The 19,068-nt window shown below is 34.6% G+C and overlaps 1 pseudogene; it reads right to left on the bottom strand.

Moving 5' to 3' along the window:
- Positions 1-1,149: 1,149 nt before the first annotated feature.
- On the bottom strand, positions 1,150-17,524 carry LOC109079095 (annotated as a pseudogene).
- Positions 17,525-19,068: the final 1,544 nt, after the last annotated feature.

Raw genomic sequence — 19,068 nt, 5'->3', positions numbered from 1 at the left:
CCTCCAGCACGGCAGCTTTCATTTAAATGTGCATCACAGGTTTAGTTGCCACTCAGATTTTTAAAGAGTTATTATAAACATGGAAAACAGAAGGTTTTTGCTCTTTAGGAAAAAAGAAGAAAAAAAAAAAAAAAAAGAGTGTTGTTGATTTTAATAAGTTGACTTACATGCAACTCCTAATGCCACCCATCTACATTAAAATTTAGCATAATTACATGTGTACAAATGTACTGAAAACAAGCTTTTTTTTTCTTCATGCAAAAATATAATTTCGTAACACTCATAATCAAGACCTTTGTATATATGCATCATAAAAGTAGTTTTAATGCATTATTATGCATTGGTAATGCACCTCCCCCCATAATCATCATTGTAATGAGCTCATTAATACATTTAATTGTAATACAGTTATAATACATAAAAAGTTTATCTACTCATTTAGAAAGAATAAGCATTTAAAAAAACACGTCAAACAAACCTTCAAATAAACTAATGCAATTTTTAACTGTGGTTCAATAATTATAATGGCATTACCAAGGGAAATTATGAATACCTTTATAATGCATTATACATACAGAGCTTTAAGGAAAGTGTTATTTATAATTTCCTCTTTCTCCTTTTAACGTGTCAGATGAAATGTGTACTGGAATTACTTATTATTTTTTGGCTATGTATTGGTTTGGGGCTCTTTGAGAAAAACTAAGCTCAGAAATTGGGACCGACTATGATATCAAACACACAAGCATGCTTGTCGCCTTTTGTGAGATTCAAAAATGTCCCCTATGAGATTTGCTTAGATCCAATGAGAAGGTGTTTTATTGGTGGGGGATATTAACAGGTTATCATATTTACACATCAACACTTTAAATTTCACATGCAAAGCCATTAGCAAATCATAATAGATGTAAGTTGACATGATAGAAGGTCTAAGAGCTATAATAGCTGCAGCATCCTGTTTCATTGTAAGGATCCTTGAGAGAAGGTGGAAAATTGTCTTGAAGAAAATTACAACTTATGATGCAAGAACATCCTTGAAATATGGCCTTTATAAAACACGGCTTTTGTCCGAGTCTTCATCCACGTTCTACATTGTGTGTGTATAAGAGAAGCTCCCGACAGGAAGTACGCCCACTTGCTGAGGGGAACGCTTTACGCCACTGTCCAGTTCAGGATCAAGTCAACCGCACAGCCTCTTCGCGTCGGCAACCGCCCCGCTGGACAGCGTTCCTGACGGACGGGCGTAAAGCTGTTCCTCTCAGCAGCGTGGGCGGGTACTTCCTGTCGGGAGCTTCTCTGAGAACACACAAATGTCAGGAAAGTGGATGAAAACTCGGACAAAACGCCGTGTTTATAAAGGGCCATTTTTCAAGGTTTCTTGCATCATAGTGTAGTTCTTCAAAGACAATTTCCACCTTCTCTCTGAGCCTTACAATGAAAACAGGATTGCTGCAGCTATTATAGCTCTTAGACCTCTATATGTAAATTACATCTATTATGATTGGCTAATGGCTTTTTGCATGTGAAATTAAAGTGTTGATGTGTAAATGATAACCTGTTAATACCCCCCCCCCCCCCCAATAAAACACCTTCTCATTGGATCTAAGCAAATCTCATAGGTGACATATTTTGATCTCAAAAAAGTGCTACAAGCATGCTTTGTGTTTTGATATCATAGCGGTTACAATTTCTGAGCTTAGTTTCTCAAAGAGCCCCAAACAATACATAGCAAAAAAAATAATTAATTCCAGGACACATTTCAGCTGACAGTTAAAAGGAGAATAAGAAATTATAACACTTTACTTAAAGCCTGTATGTATTATGCATTATAAAGGTATTCATAATGTCCATGGTAATGCATTTATAATTATTGAACCAAAGTTAAAATGCATTATTATAGGTTTGTTTGACGTGTTTTTAATGCATTATTCTTTCTAAATGAGTAGATAATTATTTAATGTATTATAACTGTATTAATTAATGTATTAATGAGAACATACAATGCATATGAGGTGCATTACAATGCATAATTAATGCATTTAAAACTACTTTTATGATGCATTATACAAAAAGTCCTTGAGTATGATGTGTTACTAAATTATATTTTGCAGAGAAAAAAAAGCTGTTTATAGTACATTGTGTACAATGTAATTATGCTAAATTTTTAATGAGTGGGTGGATTGGAGTTGTGTAAGTCAAACTTAATAAATCAACACAACTCTTTTTTTTTTTCTTCTTGTTTTTCCTAAAGAGCAAAAAACCTTCTGTTTTCCATGTTATATAAGCTCTTTAAAAATCTGAGTGGAAACTAAACTGTTGATGCACATTAAATTAAAGCTCAGGCTGGAGGAAACTCCCCCGACTGCCGCCCATCAGACAGATGCTGATGTCATCCTAAATACTGCATCCAAAACAATATCCATTCATAAACCAGGACTATTCTGAGACGGGACTGTGAGAATCGCTCTGACCACAGAGTGTGGTTTTGGTGTTTTTCAGGCAAACTCCCACCTACAGACTTAACGGCCTGTTCACCCCCGGGACGAATTTCGCGCGCGATATTCGCCGACGTTTAACAGACGCCTCGTGACTAAACAAAGGGCGCCAATGTGAGTGTGTGCACACCGACGCGAAAACACGCCACGCGTAAAAGCGTCATGTTTTTAAAAAACGCCTCGGGTTCGTTTTTTTTTTGGTTTGACGCACCGCGTGTCAAAAACTATCCGACCAATTGAGAATGGCGCTTTTGCACACGTGTCTGGAGCTTCTGAAGTTACAGTTTTAAAAACACAACTTGGGGCGCTCAACAAACACAAACTGTCTTGCTGAGCACACATACGTAACGGCGAAGAAGATATACGCCAAGTAGCGTCTACACTGCCGGGAAGAAATAAGACGGAGAAGATGGCAAGGCAAGATGAATGTAGAGTTGCTGGTCTCGTTGGTGTCGGAAAACAAAGAACTATAGGGACAAACGCGACAGCGATTACAAAAATCTTTATAAAGAGAACTAGTATTGTCTAGTATTTGCTGTTTTTTACATTAAGCGCCATCTAATGTCAGGGAAATGAAATTGCATGTTCACTCGGCTCATCGTCAGCGAAAATCGCTTGGGTGTGACACACACAAAACGCGTTGAAAAACGCTGGCGAATAACGCCGCCAGCCGATATTCGTCCCGGTGTGTACGGCCTTTACACTGCCAAAACAGAGCACTCTGCCAGCCTTGAGCTTTCCTCCTTAAAAGAGTTTTAAAGTTTGTTGTTGCTTGAAACTCTTTCACGCTGATTACTCAAGCCTGTTTGTGTTAAGACAGATTGCGAGATTCATAGGAAAAACATGTGATTCCAAAATATCATAACAGCATAAACATCCGGAATCATTCTGCACAATGAAGTTGTGTGATGTTTGAGAGCTTATGTTCTGTTCTGAAGCAAACACCTAAAACGGTTAGTCTGGTAAAGGTTATGCTTCTCCTTACGAGTGGTCTGTACTGGTGTGTGTTCACCAAGCTTCTACTTTCAGGTTCAAATATGTTTGACTCTACAGCCTGCAACAGAAAACAAAGAAGTATTGAAAAAATATCTGATGTTACTAGCTCTACCTATGCTCTATCTACCCCGCTAAGAGCCACCGGATATATTCATTCGGACTACTGATAACGTTTTAATATTATGGACTTTAATATCCAGGTGTGTTGCTCATCCAGCCCTTTAGGAAAGCAGTTCTGTGATCTCATTGATTCTTTTAACTAACCAGTTTGTTTGTGATGTCACACACAGGCATGGGCATGCTCTTGATCTGGTTTCATCCATTGGCTTGTTAATTAGTACATGTGTTCACAGAGGATAATTATTATATCATAGACCTGTCTTTTTTAATTTTGATCTGCCTGCCTTCCGTATCTACAAAGCCAATCTGCTGATTGTTATTTTCATCCTATAAATGAGTTGACATCAAATTGTTTTGCTGAGGCATATGTTAAAAGCCCAGTTTCCTCTATTATTCTATTATAGAGGCTTCTGGACCCCCTTGGACACAGAGGAGTTGACTGATGTTTTTATTCTGTATGTCTGGATATTATTAATGATGTTGCTCCAATCAGACAAAAAAGTCCCTATCTCAGCCATGTTTTAAGAATGAAACGTGCTCTCAGACAAGCTTGTAGAAAAGCAGAACGAAGATGGAGGAGAGACAAAATTACAAATTTCCTTGAAATGTTACAGGAAATCTCTCAATAAATATCAGTGTACAGTTAAAGCTGCTAGAACAAAATATTTTTCTGATTTAATTCGTAGAACTGCGCACTGTCTAAAGTTTTGTTTAGCACAATAAACACTGTGCTAAAGTATCCCCTATTGACTCTATTTCACATAACTGTGAGGATTTTTTGAACTTTTTTTATAAGATAGATTGAGTCAATCTCTCAAACACATTTTATTTTGATTTTAATAATATTTCTACTTGGAATAAATAGATACATACATAACACATATATTATATATATATATATATTATATATATATATATATATATATATATTATATATATATATATATATTTTTTTTTTTTTTTTTTTTTCCAAGTAGAAATATTAATAATAATATATATACACATCCTCATTTGTAAGTCACTTTTGGTTAATAAAGCGTCTGCTAAATGAAATGACTAAAAATACATATAAATTTTTTAACATTATTTTAATAAAAGTTTATTTTAATACTTATATTAAATATTATAGATGTAATTTTTTTTTAAAAATATATTAAACCAGAAAACATTAAAATTATTGCTATTTAAGATGGGCCTAAGTGATTGAACAACACATACCATACGCCACGCGGGGTGAGTTTCATGGACCGCATGGAGGGGGCACTTCAGATACGGCAAATCATCTGTACAATACAAGCACACCAAAATATGAAAGTGAAAAAAAGTGAAAGTGACGTGACATACAGCCACCATGCTCTGCATTTAACCCATCCAAAGTGCACACACACAGCAGTGACTACACACGCGACACCCGTGAACACACACCTGGAGCAGTGGGCAGCCGTTTATGCTCATTATAGTCATCAGTAAGTCACAAGAGGACTGATATTATTTGAGTGTGTGTGTGTGTGTGTGTGTTGGGTGTGTTTGTGTGTGTGTGTGTGTGTGTTTTTGTTTGTGTGTGTGTGTGCGTGATGTACCAGCGCTCTTGTCCAGGAAGTAGGCGAGGAGGCAGCGCATGACGGCCTGGTGGCAGATGACCAGCACGTTGCCTTGTCTCTCCAGCTCCATGATTACTGGCTCCAGCCGCTGCACCAGATCCTGATAGGACTACAGCAAGAGAAGAAAGACAAAACTCAATGCTAGATATGAATGTTTTTCTCTTTGTTTGAAGAAATTAATAGTTTTTATACTAATAATAATAATCAGAAATGTTTCTTGAGCAGCATATTAGAATGTTTCTGAAGATCATGTGACACTGAAGACTGCAGTAATGATGCTGAAAATACAGCTTGATCACAGAAATACATTGCATTTTACAATATAATCAATAGAAAAACAGTTATTTTAAATTGTAATAATATTACACAATTTTACTGTTTTTATTGTATTTATGATCAAATAAATGCAACCTTGGTGAGCAGAAAAGACTTGAGTTGAATCTTTTCGGTGAATCAGTCTGAATAGTTCATTATTCAATCAGTCAAATCTGAATTATTAAAGGTCATGAAAAAAGTCATGAAGAGTTATTATTAAAATGTGAGAACTCTAAATGGCACATCAGAAGTCACAACGGTACAGAACATACCTCTCCTCCTGGGTATCTGTAGTGGTATTTGTCCTGGTCTCTGAGAGAATATTCATCTGGATATGTTTCTTTTATCTTTTCATATGTCATTTCCTCACAGATGCCCTGATGCAAGACATAAACACACATTAAAAATAACAATGCACAATCAGTGCAAATGGTTCTCTGTCATCACTGCAGATGTTTTGTAATAATGTGATTGTTTTTTTTCTTTTTGTAATATAAGCAATAGTTAACCCAAAAATACTTGCTGATAATTTAGTCATCCTCAGCAGGCCATCCAAAATGTACAGTACACGATTTGTTTTCTTTATCAGAACAGATTTGGAGAAATGTGGCATTACATCACTTGCTCACCAATGGATCCTCTGCAGTGAATGGGTGCCGTCAGAATGAGAGTCCAAACAGCTGATGAAAACATCACAATAATCAACACCACTCCAGACTGTAAGAATCCAACCGCTGGCCCAAAAATGGAATCCAGCGTCCTGGGTTTAATGCGTATTCGGTCTTGTGCTTCTGAATTTATCAGGATTTAGTTTGAATTTTAGTCTAGCTCCGTGTACAATCTGACTCGAATTTTCACGTGATTATTAAATTTAGACAATATTTCTAATCAAAAACGGATCACAGATATCTATTGTTTATTAATTTAGATATTTGAGTGTTTCTGGAAATCCCATACTTTCCATTATTCATTCATTAGGGGGACCAGGTATCGCACAGGAATTACACTCGGCCAACTGTGAACCCACGGACACAAACTCGTCAGTTCTGAACTTACTCAGAGGATGCAGAGCGATTATAATACCTTTAAGTGAGCTACACCCTGCATGCTCATAACAAAGATGCTACACCGTGTAAGAAGCCAGTGACAGTCAGAAATCTGAAGCCCCTGATGGTGTTCCCCGTGGTTCATCCACTGGTGCTGCAGTATGATCTGTCCTGAACGCAGATTTGTGGAAATACCACTACACATTAATCTACTTGAAAAATGATTTCAGAAGAGATCAGAATATGTCAAATATAACAATTATTATTAGTCAGGTAATTATGTATTATACCAATTACACAGTCAATTAAAAGATATCAAATCAATACAAGACATCAAATTCTCAAAGATAAATCTAAGAGTAAAGGATGCACACCTGACTTCAGGAAAAATACATCGTATAGAGTGTGTGGACACACTCCATACTACAGCTTTCTGGCTACAGAATCGCCCAGCAAATGTTTTGTCACTTCCCTTATATACTCAAATAAAAAAACAAAGAAATCTTCAAATCAGTTGTAAAAACATCAAGACCTTTTGGCTTGTTAGGTTCTCGTGGTCCCAGGGTCACACCTGGCTTGGAGATAGATAGATAGACACACCCCTTCCTCAGCAGAACACAATTCTACGGAAGTGTTCAATATTTCTTATAATACAAGTGACTACTATGAAATTGAGACCATTTTACCAATCGCACAAAGACCTTTAAAATTATACCAAACATGAAGGGGTAGAAACAACATATTCACAAGATATAACATGGATATTCTTGCTTTTGGGGAGAAGAGTGAGAGTCAAAGGCAGGAAGGGGAGAGGAGAGGGAGGAAGCAGGTCTTAAATGAGCGTAAAGGAGATAGGTGTTGTTTGCTCTCTGTGAAGATTTTCTTCTCCAGATCAGTTTTATTGTTTTATGGTTTTGCACGCCGGCATGGCATCTGTTTTGTGTGAGTTTCTGAGTTTACTGGGTTTTACAAGGAATTAATTTCATAAGGAAATTTATTTCACTTCTTTCAAATCCATCAGTTAATGTCTTGTGAAGAGGAAAGCTGGGTTTTTTGTAAGAAACAAATACATAAAGATGTTTTCACTTCAAACCGTCTCTTCTGGCCAAAATACGAGTCCATAATATCGCTTCCTCCAGTGAAAACGTAATGTCCTGTTCCATCAAATCCACTGATATTATTTGTTTAGAACGGTTTTTGGACTGGTTTTCTGCTTGATCTGTGCAGATTTCTCTCATGATGCAGACCAGATGAGTTTTTTCACTGGAGAAAGCAAGATTAAGGGAAGCGATTATGTTTAGAACTGTTTTGGCTTGTAAAGTGTTTTTTTTTTGTAAATATTCATCTTTTGATTTAGGATGTGGTTTTTTTTTTTTCAGGAGTGCTGTAGATCACTTGTGGATTATTGTGATGTTTTTATCAGCTGTTTGGGACTCTCATTCTGACGGCACCCATTCACTACAGAGGATCCATTGGTGAGCAAGTGATGTAATCTGCTACATTTCTCCAAATCTGATGAAGAAACAAACTCATCTACATCTTGGATGTCCTGATGGTGAGGACATCTTTAGCAAATTTTCATTTTTGAGTGAACTGCTCCTTAAAAGCATTAAACATCTACCTCATTTCCCACTTATGTGGAAGCAGACTTTAATTGCACTCATGGCAAAGTTTTCCCAATTATATAGCGGAATTCATTTTGGTGTGGTAAACGAGTTAAATATGATACACCTCTATTAAACATCTGACTCAAAATTGACTAATTGCGTGTTAACAGAAAACACCTCTGTTTTATCACGGTAAGTAATGAACAACAGCCCAGTGTTCATATGAAAAGCAGAGGCCGCTGCTGTAATAAAAACAGTGGCAGGAAACTCACAGCGTCGATCTCGTTGAGTATTTTCCACTGCTCGTACGGGACGCCCCAGCTCCTCGGCCGTCTGGATGGTGCGTCTGAGCTGACTGGTCCACACCTTCAGGTCTGGGATCTTTTTGGTTTTCCAGAAACCCACGCAGGGCTTTAGAAAACTAACACAGAGCGGGAAAGACGTTAACAAGCCTGCAAAACAATTTCTCACCCACCTGTGGTAAAGGTCTGACCCAGAGCATGCTGGGAAGCGACACAGAGTGACTATGAAAGAGGCTTTACATGTGCTACAGTGTAAAAAAAACACACGTTTAACAAATACAAACAACTCTGTTTTGCTACAGTTAACTAAAACTTAAAAAAAAAAAACTAAAAAAATTAATTTATGAATAACTGAATAAAGCAAATAAATATATATTTTATTTATTTTATAGTAAAAGAAAATATTAAAGAAAAAACTTTTTTTTTTCAGTCGCCAAGGAAACATTTCTAATTTACACTAATATTGAATGAATTAAAAATTTATAACAATTCTATTAATAAGAATATTATTTTTTAATGTAATAATAACAAAAAACAATAAAATCTATAGTTATACTTAAAGAAAACTAGTAAGAAATTACAAAAAAGTAACAAAATTACTAAAACTTCAACTAAAATTAAAGTGAAAAACAAAAAAAAAAAACCTAAAAACCTAATTCAAAATACTAACAAACAAATCTCATTTCTCATTTAAATATATCTTAAGTATCTCTCATATCTCATTTAAATATATATTTATATAAATTATAAGATTTTACAAAAATTATATATATATATATATTATATATATATATATATATATATATATATATATATATATATATATATATATATATATATATGTTATTATGTATGTATGTATGCATGTATCAGCTTTAATGCACTTATCAAAATACTAAAAAGAAGTCAACGTCAAAAGCTTCTATTTTAAAGATGAATAGAAGTCATCAAAATGTATAATTCAACTTAGTGGAAAAAATGGAAATAGTGTTTTCAGAATAATTCATACATGTGAAAATGGGCTTAAAAGTGAACAAATATAAAGATGGGCTCATGTATTTGTGGCAGTTTTTTCTGCTGGTTAAGTTTACGAAAAGAGAACATCACCTTATAAATGGTTGTCGAGAGCAAATAAGTTACAAAATGCATCATATTTTGTAAGATAGTGTGATGTGCTTGAGCAAATCAGCCATTATTTGTGGAATCAGCACCTCGAAATGAGTAAGTAACATGCACTGGATTTCATTCACCAAATATGATGCAGGGCGGTGTTCCAGTATATCAGTGAGACTGAAAAAGCCATATTCTGCCCATCTATCCATGAAGTGTACCTGTTTTCCTCTGCTGGAGAGCTCTGAATCTCCTCCGATGCAGGCCTGGATGTTGTGCTGGCTCTCGCCGTGGCGGCACAGGTAGATGGAGTGCTTCTGAACGTGAATATTCATCAGGTAGTAGACGATCTTGCTCTGGATGTAGTCCTGAACGTGGTTCACCAGGAAACGCTGGCCCACGTTGATCACCTGGATGAAGGACAGGTCCCTGAAAGAGCCCAAAAACAACCCTGAAATGGCTTTACAGATGCCTTTGCAAACTGTTATACATGTGTTTGTGGCCTAATGATTTAGACACACACAAAACACACACACACACACACACACACACACACACACACACACACACACACACACACACACACACACACACACACACACACTCACACACACTATAATATCAGCTGTTTTATCATTATTGTCCTCTTGAGTACAGAACAATCAATAGGCAACTCCAGAGAACCGTTCCTGCATTTAATTGCGTGTAAGACACATGCTAAAAAAAGAGAAACATAATTAATCACCATTACATAATCATAAAACCAACTTGTAACCTCATACCTTCAACAGTCCCTTCCCTTGTATAAAAAAGCATGTTTATGAGAAAAGTTAATAAAAAGAGTTGAAAACTCTTTAAAAATGACTCTCCACAACAAACAGAGTAAAATAAGGTGGTTGTACAGTAGGTAATACTATAGATTTATTCATTTGTTAAGGATAAAAGATACTGCTATCTGATAAGATGTTAAGATGCTACATTTAAATCCTATATGCTGTAGTATAGCAAGTAGTATAATGCTAGGATTACAGTATATGTTTTAGAATTCATATCTGTACGTTTGGTGGCAAAATGATTCTCTTGATTAACAGTGTTGTTATTAAATAGAACTAATAAAAATGTTGTTCATTAAAATAAAACTAAAATAAAATAAAATACAAATATTGGATGGAAAAAAATAACTGAAATTTTTCTTGGCATACAACTAAAATAAAATAAGTTTAAGTCCTACAATAAATAAACTAAATCTAAATAGTAACATAAAAAATGATAAAAACATTAAATAAAAATTAGAACTAAAACTAAAACAGAATTCAAATGAAAACTATAACTAAAACTAAAAATATTTAAAAACTAAGAAAAACGAATAAAACAGAATAAAATTACTAAAAGTAAATTTAAAGTTTTTTTTTTTTTTTTTTTTTTTTAGATTTCCATTTTCAAAACATTAATAAATACTAGAATAATACAGAAGTAAATAATAAACTAACACCGTTGATTAAAACAAGAGTTAATCTACAAATTCCAGGGACATGAATGTGGGTTTTCCACTTATTTCTGTATATAATTAAATATACTGTCCCATAATGTTTGTGTCTCTTTTTGGACCTCACATTAGTGAAGCATATAATAAGTGTACAAACAAGAACACTGTAGGTTGCAAGTTGAACTGAACAGTTTTCTGAGATGTTGTCTGAGCACTTTCACAGCAGAGAACAAAAGCTAGTGGAAGGAAGTCTGAAGGCAGCTGTGTCTGTAATCACTGCAATGAGTTACAATTTTCCAAAGCCTTGGCAGATTATTCTATGATTAAAACCAAAAGCTACTCCTGAGGAATCTCACAAATGCCTTGGACTGTCCAAAACATCCGTATAGATTTTCAGAGATTCTCGGTTAATATTTGAATATACACACTATTTCAACACAAACTTAGTCAATTAGAAAGTATCAGAGGTGTTTATGATACGTGACCCTGGACCACAAAACCAGTCATAAGGGTCAATTTTTTGAAATTGAGATTTATACATCATCTGAAAGCTGAATAAATTAGCTTTGATGTGTGGTTTGTTAGGATCAGACAATATTTGGTCGAGATACAACTATTTGGTTTATCTGGAATCTGAGGGAGCAAAAAATCCAAATACTGAGAAAATCGCCTTTTAAGTTGTACAAATTAAGTTCTTAGCAATACATACTAATAATCAAAAATTAAGTTTTAATATATTTTCAGTAGGAAATTTGCTAAATATCTTCATGGAATATGGCTCGGTGGTAGAGCATTGCGTTAGCAGCGCAAAAGGTTGTGGATTCAATTCCCAGGGAACACACTAACTGAACTGATTTAAAAAATGTATAGCCTGAATGCACTGTAAGTCACTTCGGAAAAAAACGTCTGCTAAATGCATAAATGTAAATGTAATGGCCTGAATGCACTGTCCTAATGATTTTTGGCATAAAAGAAAAATAAATTTTGACCCATACCATGTATTTTTGGCTATTGACTACAAATATACCCCAGCGACTTAAGACTGGTTTTGTGCTTCAGGGTCACATATAGTATTATCACCAAACAAAACCAACATAGAATATAAAAAAAAACATATTCAGTACTGTACTGCTCTCTGCTGGAGACTGAGTGACATGACAACAGAAAAGCCTAAGATGGGGTTTAGGTCACAAGGACAAGTTCTGCCAAATGTCTCTTCAGAGATCACTGAACTACTAGATGATGTTTTCGGAAAAATAATACGTGGAAATATACTTATAAAATGAAAATAAACTCATACTTGTCATGTCGTCGTCCGGGTCTAACGGCTGATACGTGATTTTTATAGCACTCGATTCTCTTCAGGAAATCCTCCATCACGCTATCTCGGTCTCTCTCAGGATAATCAGGACTGGAAACTTTCACATCCTGCCATCACATTAATGAACACAGGCTCACTGCTGTCCAACAATTAACTTCATTTTGCTCATCATCAAGATATATAAGTTTATCTATAACTGTACTTTAATAAATAATCAGGGTGAAATGTGTAGATGTAGCTGTGCAATGTGTATATTTCTTTTTTAAAGAATTTAATCATTTTAGATAGCTTTTTTTTTTTCTTTTTTCAAAGCTCAAATATTTCCTACAGTCTCTCAATTAATGTGAGCTCCTAAAAGCTGCCATAACTATAATAAAATTAAGAATATTTCTTTTTTTTTTTTTACATTTTGTCATTTATTAGCAGACCCTTTATCCAAAGCGACTTCTAAATGAGGACAAAAAACTCAAACACTTTTTATGTTATATAACCCTGAAAACCTTTTCTGATATAGCAGCAGTGATGAATATTAACGGTGACACTCACCAGTATGTTGGCAGCGCGAGCGATGACTTCTGGGTCGTCACAAAACGATTCGACAAAAAACACCTGGAAACAAAACCAAAAAAGAAACCCTTCAAAGACTGGAAGAAGGTTTCTATTCAGGTTTATGAAGGGCAAACTAGGCTGACGGAGGAGCTTTACTGATCTCTGGATGCTCTGAACACTTCCTGACGACTGCTACAGAAGAACCGCTAATATTTCAGTAAGAGAATGATATTCACACAACCTCTGACCTTATATGCATTTTCCTTGGCAAAACTCAGGATGAGGCTCCTTCTCTCTCTGGTTGTGTTTGTGGCATCAAAAACCTGACAAGAGAAGTGAAAAGAAATAAATTAGGAAATATCTCATCAAATATAATCAAACATTTAGAATAATTAGCTTATGTCACAAGTGCAATTAGGTGTCATAGAAGCCTCTAAAGCAATTGAAATGATTGTAATGATATTTATTTCTTTTATGCTCTGTTTGACTGGTATAGAAATTGGCATGGCCAATATTTATGAAATGAAGGTATAGATCTGAGTTTTTAATGACAATGTGATATGATGAAAAGTTTAAACAGCATCTGGGGCAGTGATATTTACATTTTATTTATATATAATAATTATTAATTAATTAATTAATTAATTAATTAATAATATAAATATATTATTATTAATTAATTATTAAATGTTATTATTATAGTATGTATTAATCATTTAAATTAGCTTTATTTTTATATTTTCATTCTAATAATTTTCTCACTTTTAGAAATTGTATTTAGCTGTATTTATTTTTTATTTCAGTTTACAGTATTTTTATTTTTAGTTTAGTTTATTTTAGTTAGTTGTTTATTTTGTTTTTTTATTTTTTTTTTTTTTTTATTTTAGTTTTTTGCAAAGCCAATGTTTCAGATTTTTTTTTATTACTTTTTTGTCATTTAATTATTTTTAAAATATTTCTGTTTCAATTGATTTTCATTCCAGTTTTTAGTAGTTTTTATAATTTTACTTGATCTTAAATGTATTTCAGTTAGTTGCTAATTTTAATATTAATTTAAATCATGGTGATTCTATTATGAACTTTTGCCATTTTTATATATATTTTTTTCAATATTTATATTTAATTTATTTATTTTTATTTTAGTTTTAAGAAATTTTAATAATGTTAGTAAATTTTATTATTAAGTTGTAATAACTATATTATGTGATTTTGTGATTTTTTTTAAATATTTTTATTTAGCATTAATTTACTTATATTTCAGATATTTTTTTATTTTAGTTTTTAGTAGATTTATTTTCGTTGTTTGCCAAAGCGGCATTCCTAATTCTATATTTTTCATCTAATTTTATATTTTATTTCAGCTTCATTTCTATTAACAAAAATTATTTTGAAATGACACCACTGATCTGATGCAGTGATACACTTTGAAACCACTTATGGTTTATATTTATGCAAGACAAATAACACAAAACACTCCAGCACACGTGATTCTAGTTTCAGTATGTGTGAAGTCTAAAGAGCAGAACTTACAGCGATCTGCCCTCCCTCCTCATTCAGATAAGATTTCACATCCTGTAGAGCCACGATAGCACACTGTCTGTGAGAAACAACAGAAGACCAATCATCAGAACCGCCACAATCACATTAAACTCAACAGCACAGACTGATACTGACTCGATTTATCAGTTTGAGGAAACAATGCCCATCATATCAGAATCAATCAAATCAAATAAAAACTGCTTATTCTTTCTTTTTAGACACATAGTTTGATGTGAATATGACATTATGTCACAGTGCAACTCAAAACTTCCTCCTGATCATTTCCTGAAGTGACTGACACAGACTGCTGTAGAAACATACTCATGTCGGAGGTATTTGTGTAATGTAGGTGTAACGGTGTGGATACTCACTTCCTGATTTTCATGGCCTCCTTATTGTCGTGACGGAAGAAGTCGTAAGACTTGTACGACTGTACCGCCTCACGTCTATAAACGCCCAGGTTAAAAACTGACAGAAACAAACAAACATAATAGTATAATATTTTATAGATCCAGTGCCAATGCTAAAAACATACCAAAGCTAAAAAGGTATAAATTCGTAATTGTGTGTTTATATCTTGCAATTGTTTTTTTTTTTTTTTTCTGTGATGGAATAAGAAATAAAAAAGGTCATTGGAATTTTTTTTCTTGCAATTCTGAGTTTTTATCTCACAACTCTGACTTTGCAAGTTATAAACCTGTAAAATTGCTAGTTTGCACCTGTTTTTTTTCTTTGATAAAAAAAAGGAATTGTGATTTTTTTTTTTTATCTCACAATTCTTACTTTTTTCCACAAAATGCAAGTTTATACCTCGCAATTCTTACTTTTTTCCAGCAAATGCAAGTTTATACCTCGCAATTCTTACTTTTTTTCCCGCAAATGCAAGTTTATACCTCACAATTCTTACTTTTTCCCACCAATGCAAGTTTATACCTCGCAATTCTTACTTTTCCCCACCAATGCAAGTTTTATACCTCGCAATTCTTACTTTTTTTTCCCACCAATGCAAGTTTATATACCTCGCAATTCTTACTTTTTTCCCACCAATGCAAGTTTATACCTCGCAATTCTTACTTTTTTTCCCACCAATGCAAGTTTATACCTCGCAATTCTTACTTTTTCCCACCAATGCAAGTTTATACCTCGCAATTCTTACTTTTTTCCCACCAATGCAAGTTTATACCCTCGCAATTCTTACTTTTTCCCACCAATGCAAGTTTATACCTCGCAATTCTTACTTTTTTCCCACCGATGCAAGTTTATACCTCACAATTCTTACTTTTTCCCACAGATGCAAGTTTATACCTCGCAATTCTTACTGTTTCCCACAAATGCAAGTTTATACCTCACAATTCTTACTTTTTTCCCGCCCAATGCAAGTTTATACCTCACAATTCTTCTTTTTCCAGCAAATGCAAGTTTATACCTCGCAATTCTTACTTTTTTCCCACAAATGCAAGTTTTATACCTCACAATTCTTACTTTTTCCAGCAAATGCAAGTTTATACCTCGCAATTCTTACTTTTTTCCCACAAATGCAAGTTTTATACCTCACAATTCTTACTTTTTCCCGCCAATGCAAGTTTATACCTCACAATTCTTACTTTTTTTCCCACCAATGCAAGTTTATACCTCACAATTCTTAACTTTTTTCCCACCAATGCAAGTTTATAACCTCGCAATTCTTACTTTTTCCCACCAATGCAAGTTTATACCTCACAATTCTTACTTTTTTTCCCACCAATGCAAGTTTATACCTCACAATTCTTACTTTTTTTCCCCCACAAATGCAAGTTTATACCTCGCAATTCTTACTACTGTTTCCCACAAATGCAAGTTTATACCTCACAATTCTTACTTTTTCCCGCGCCAATGCAAGTTTATACCTCACAATTCTTACTTTTTTTCCCGCCAATGCAAGTTTATACCTCGCAATTCTTTCTTTTTCCAGCAAATGCAAGTTTATACCTCGCAATTCTTACTTTTTCCCACAAATGCAAGTTTATACCTCACAATTCTTACTTTTTCCAGCAAATGCAAGTTTATACCTCGCAATTCTTACTTTTTCCCACAAATGCAAGTTTATACCTCGCAATTCTTACTTTTTTCCCCCGCCAATGCAAGTTTATACCTCACAATTCTTACTTTTTCCCACAAATGCAAGTTTACTTACCTCACAATTCTTACTTTTTCTCGCAAATACAAGTTTAGCAAATTTATACCTCGCAATTCTTACTTTTTCTTTCTCGCCAAATGCAAACTTTTTTTTCCCCGCCAATGCAAGTGTATACCTCGCAATTCTTACTTTTTCTCACGAATGCTTGTTTATATCTCAAAATTATGAATTTTTCACAATTGCAAGTTTATATCTTACAATTCTTACTTTTTTATTTAAATTTAGTTTTTGTATTTTTTCTCAGAATTAAAAGAAAAATTGTATACATATCTCTTCTTCTCAGAATTGTGTGTCACAATTCAGAATGAGGAAAAAATAAAAGTCAGAATTGTTAAATTAAAAAGTCGCAAATACCTTTTAATTTTTTTTTATTTATTTTTTTTTTTTGTGGTGGAAACAAGCTTCCTGAAAACCATGTAATAGTTTATATTGAGGTAAGAATTATTTAACTTTTTAAAAATTATTTGAATCAATTCAGATTATTAATTCTTACTGTTTTAATTTAAGAAATAATTTTGGTGTTTCTTCCCCAGGAAAACTGCATAAGTAATTATAAACACAGAAGTATGTTGAAGGAGCTCCACTCAGAACAACTCTCATTTTTCTCTCACCTTTCGTGGGAACCCCGATCCAGTTGAGGTATCGGGTCAGCTTCTTAGATATGTATGTCTTTCCTCTGGCGGGAAGGCCGATCAATACGATGACAGTAGGGGAGTTAGTCATGTATGACGCCCATGCTATGAAAACAAACAAACACACATCATTTACCTTTAACAATTCCCTTCTCAGTGCAGGACAAACCAGTATAATGATATCAGGTGAACATTCTGTTAACAGGTCATCATATTTAGACTCATAACAGTTGCACACAGTTCAGATGTTTCTCATGCCTGGAAATAAGTGACGTTCATGAGGATTTCACTGAGGGCATAAGGCTTTCATGCTGCTGAAGTTATTGACTTAATTTCCTTATCAAATATGCATGAGAGTAGCCGGAGACATCCTGTAGTTAATAACTGGCACATGTTTCTGAGAAACAGCAGCTCAACAGCAAACCCATATACCCACCATGTATGCGTATAATATTATTTCTATATTATTATAGTATTTATTAACATTTTGAATTTGCTTTCATTTTTATATTGTCAATTTTAAGTTTTAGTAACTTTGCTAATGATTTTTTACAGTATAGGTGTGAAAAATTGTTGGCCCCCTTCCTGATTTCTTATTTTTTTTCGCATGTTTGTCCACACTTTAATGTTCAGATCATCAAACTAATTTAAATATGAGTAAAAGATAACACAAGTGAACACAACATGCAGTTTTTAAATGAAGGTTTTGTATTTTTAAGGGAAAACAAAATCTAAAACTACATTGCCCTGTGTGAAGAAGTGCTTGCCCCCTAAAGCTAATAACTGGTTGGGCCACCCTTAGCAGCAACAACTGCAATCAATGTTTTGCGATAACTTGCAATGAGTCTTGTTACACAGCGCTGTGGAGGTCATTTTTGATCCACTCATCTGTGCCGAATTGTTGTAATTCAGCCACATCAGAGGGTTTTCGAGCATGAACCCCGCCTTTCTTAAGGTCATGCTACAGCATCTCAACAGGATTCAGGTCAGGACTTTGACTAGGCCACTCCAAAGCCTTCATTTTGTTTTTCTTCAGCCATTCAGAGGTGGACTTACTGGTGTGTTTCGGATCGTTGTCCTGCTGCAGAACCCAAGTTCGCTTCAGCTTGAGGTCAGGAACGATGGCTGGACATTCTCCTTCAGGAATTTTTTGGTAAACAGCAGAATTCATCCATTTTCCATTTATCACAGCAAGTCTTCAGGTCCCGAAGCAGCTAAACAGCCCCAGACCATCACACTACCATCACCATGTTTTTACTGTTGGTATGATTTTTTTTCTGAAATGCGGTGTTACTTTTCAGACGTAATGGGACACACACCAGACGTAATGTTCAACTTTTGTCTCGTCAGTCCACAGAGTATTTTCCCAAAAGTCTTGGGGAATCATCAAGATGTTTCCTTGCAAAACTGAGATGAGCCTTTATGTTCTTTTGGTCCAGCAGCAGCGGTTTTTTCTTCTTGGAACTCTGCCATGCAGACTATTTTTGCCCAGTCTCTTTCTTACGGTGGAGTCATGAACACTGACCTTAACTGAGGCAAGTGAGGCCTGCAGTTCTGTGGATGTTGTAGTGGGGTCTTTTGTGACTCTTGGATGAGTCGTCGCTGTGCTCTTGGGGTAATTTTGGTCGACCGGTCACTCCTGGGAAGGTTCTCCACTGTGTCCATGTTTTCTTCATTTGTGAATAATGTCTCTCACTGTGGTTCTCTGGAATCACAGGGCTTTAGAAATGGCTTTATAACCTTTTCCAGACTGATAGATCTCAGTTACTTTCTTTC

Source organism: Cyprinus carpio, chromosome B23 (assembly GCF_018340385.1).
Source record: "Cyprinus carpio isolate SPL01 chromosome B23, ASM1834038v1, whole genome shotgun sequence".
Classification (NCBI taxonomy): Eukaryota; Metazoa; Chordata; class Actinopteri; order Cypriniformes; family Cyprinidae; genus Cyprinus; species Cyprinus carpio.
The sequence above is the reverse complement of the archived record's forward strand: the minus strand, read 5'-3'. Positions and strand labels throughout refer to the sequence as shown.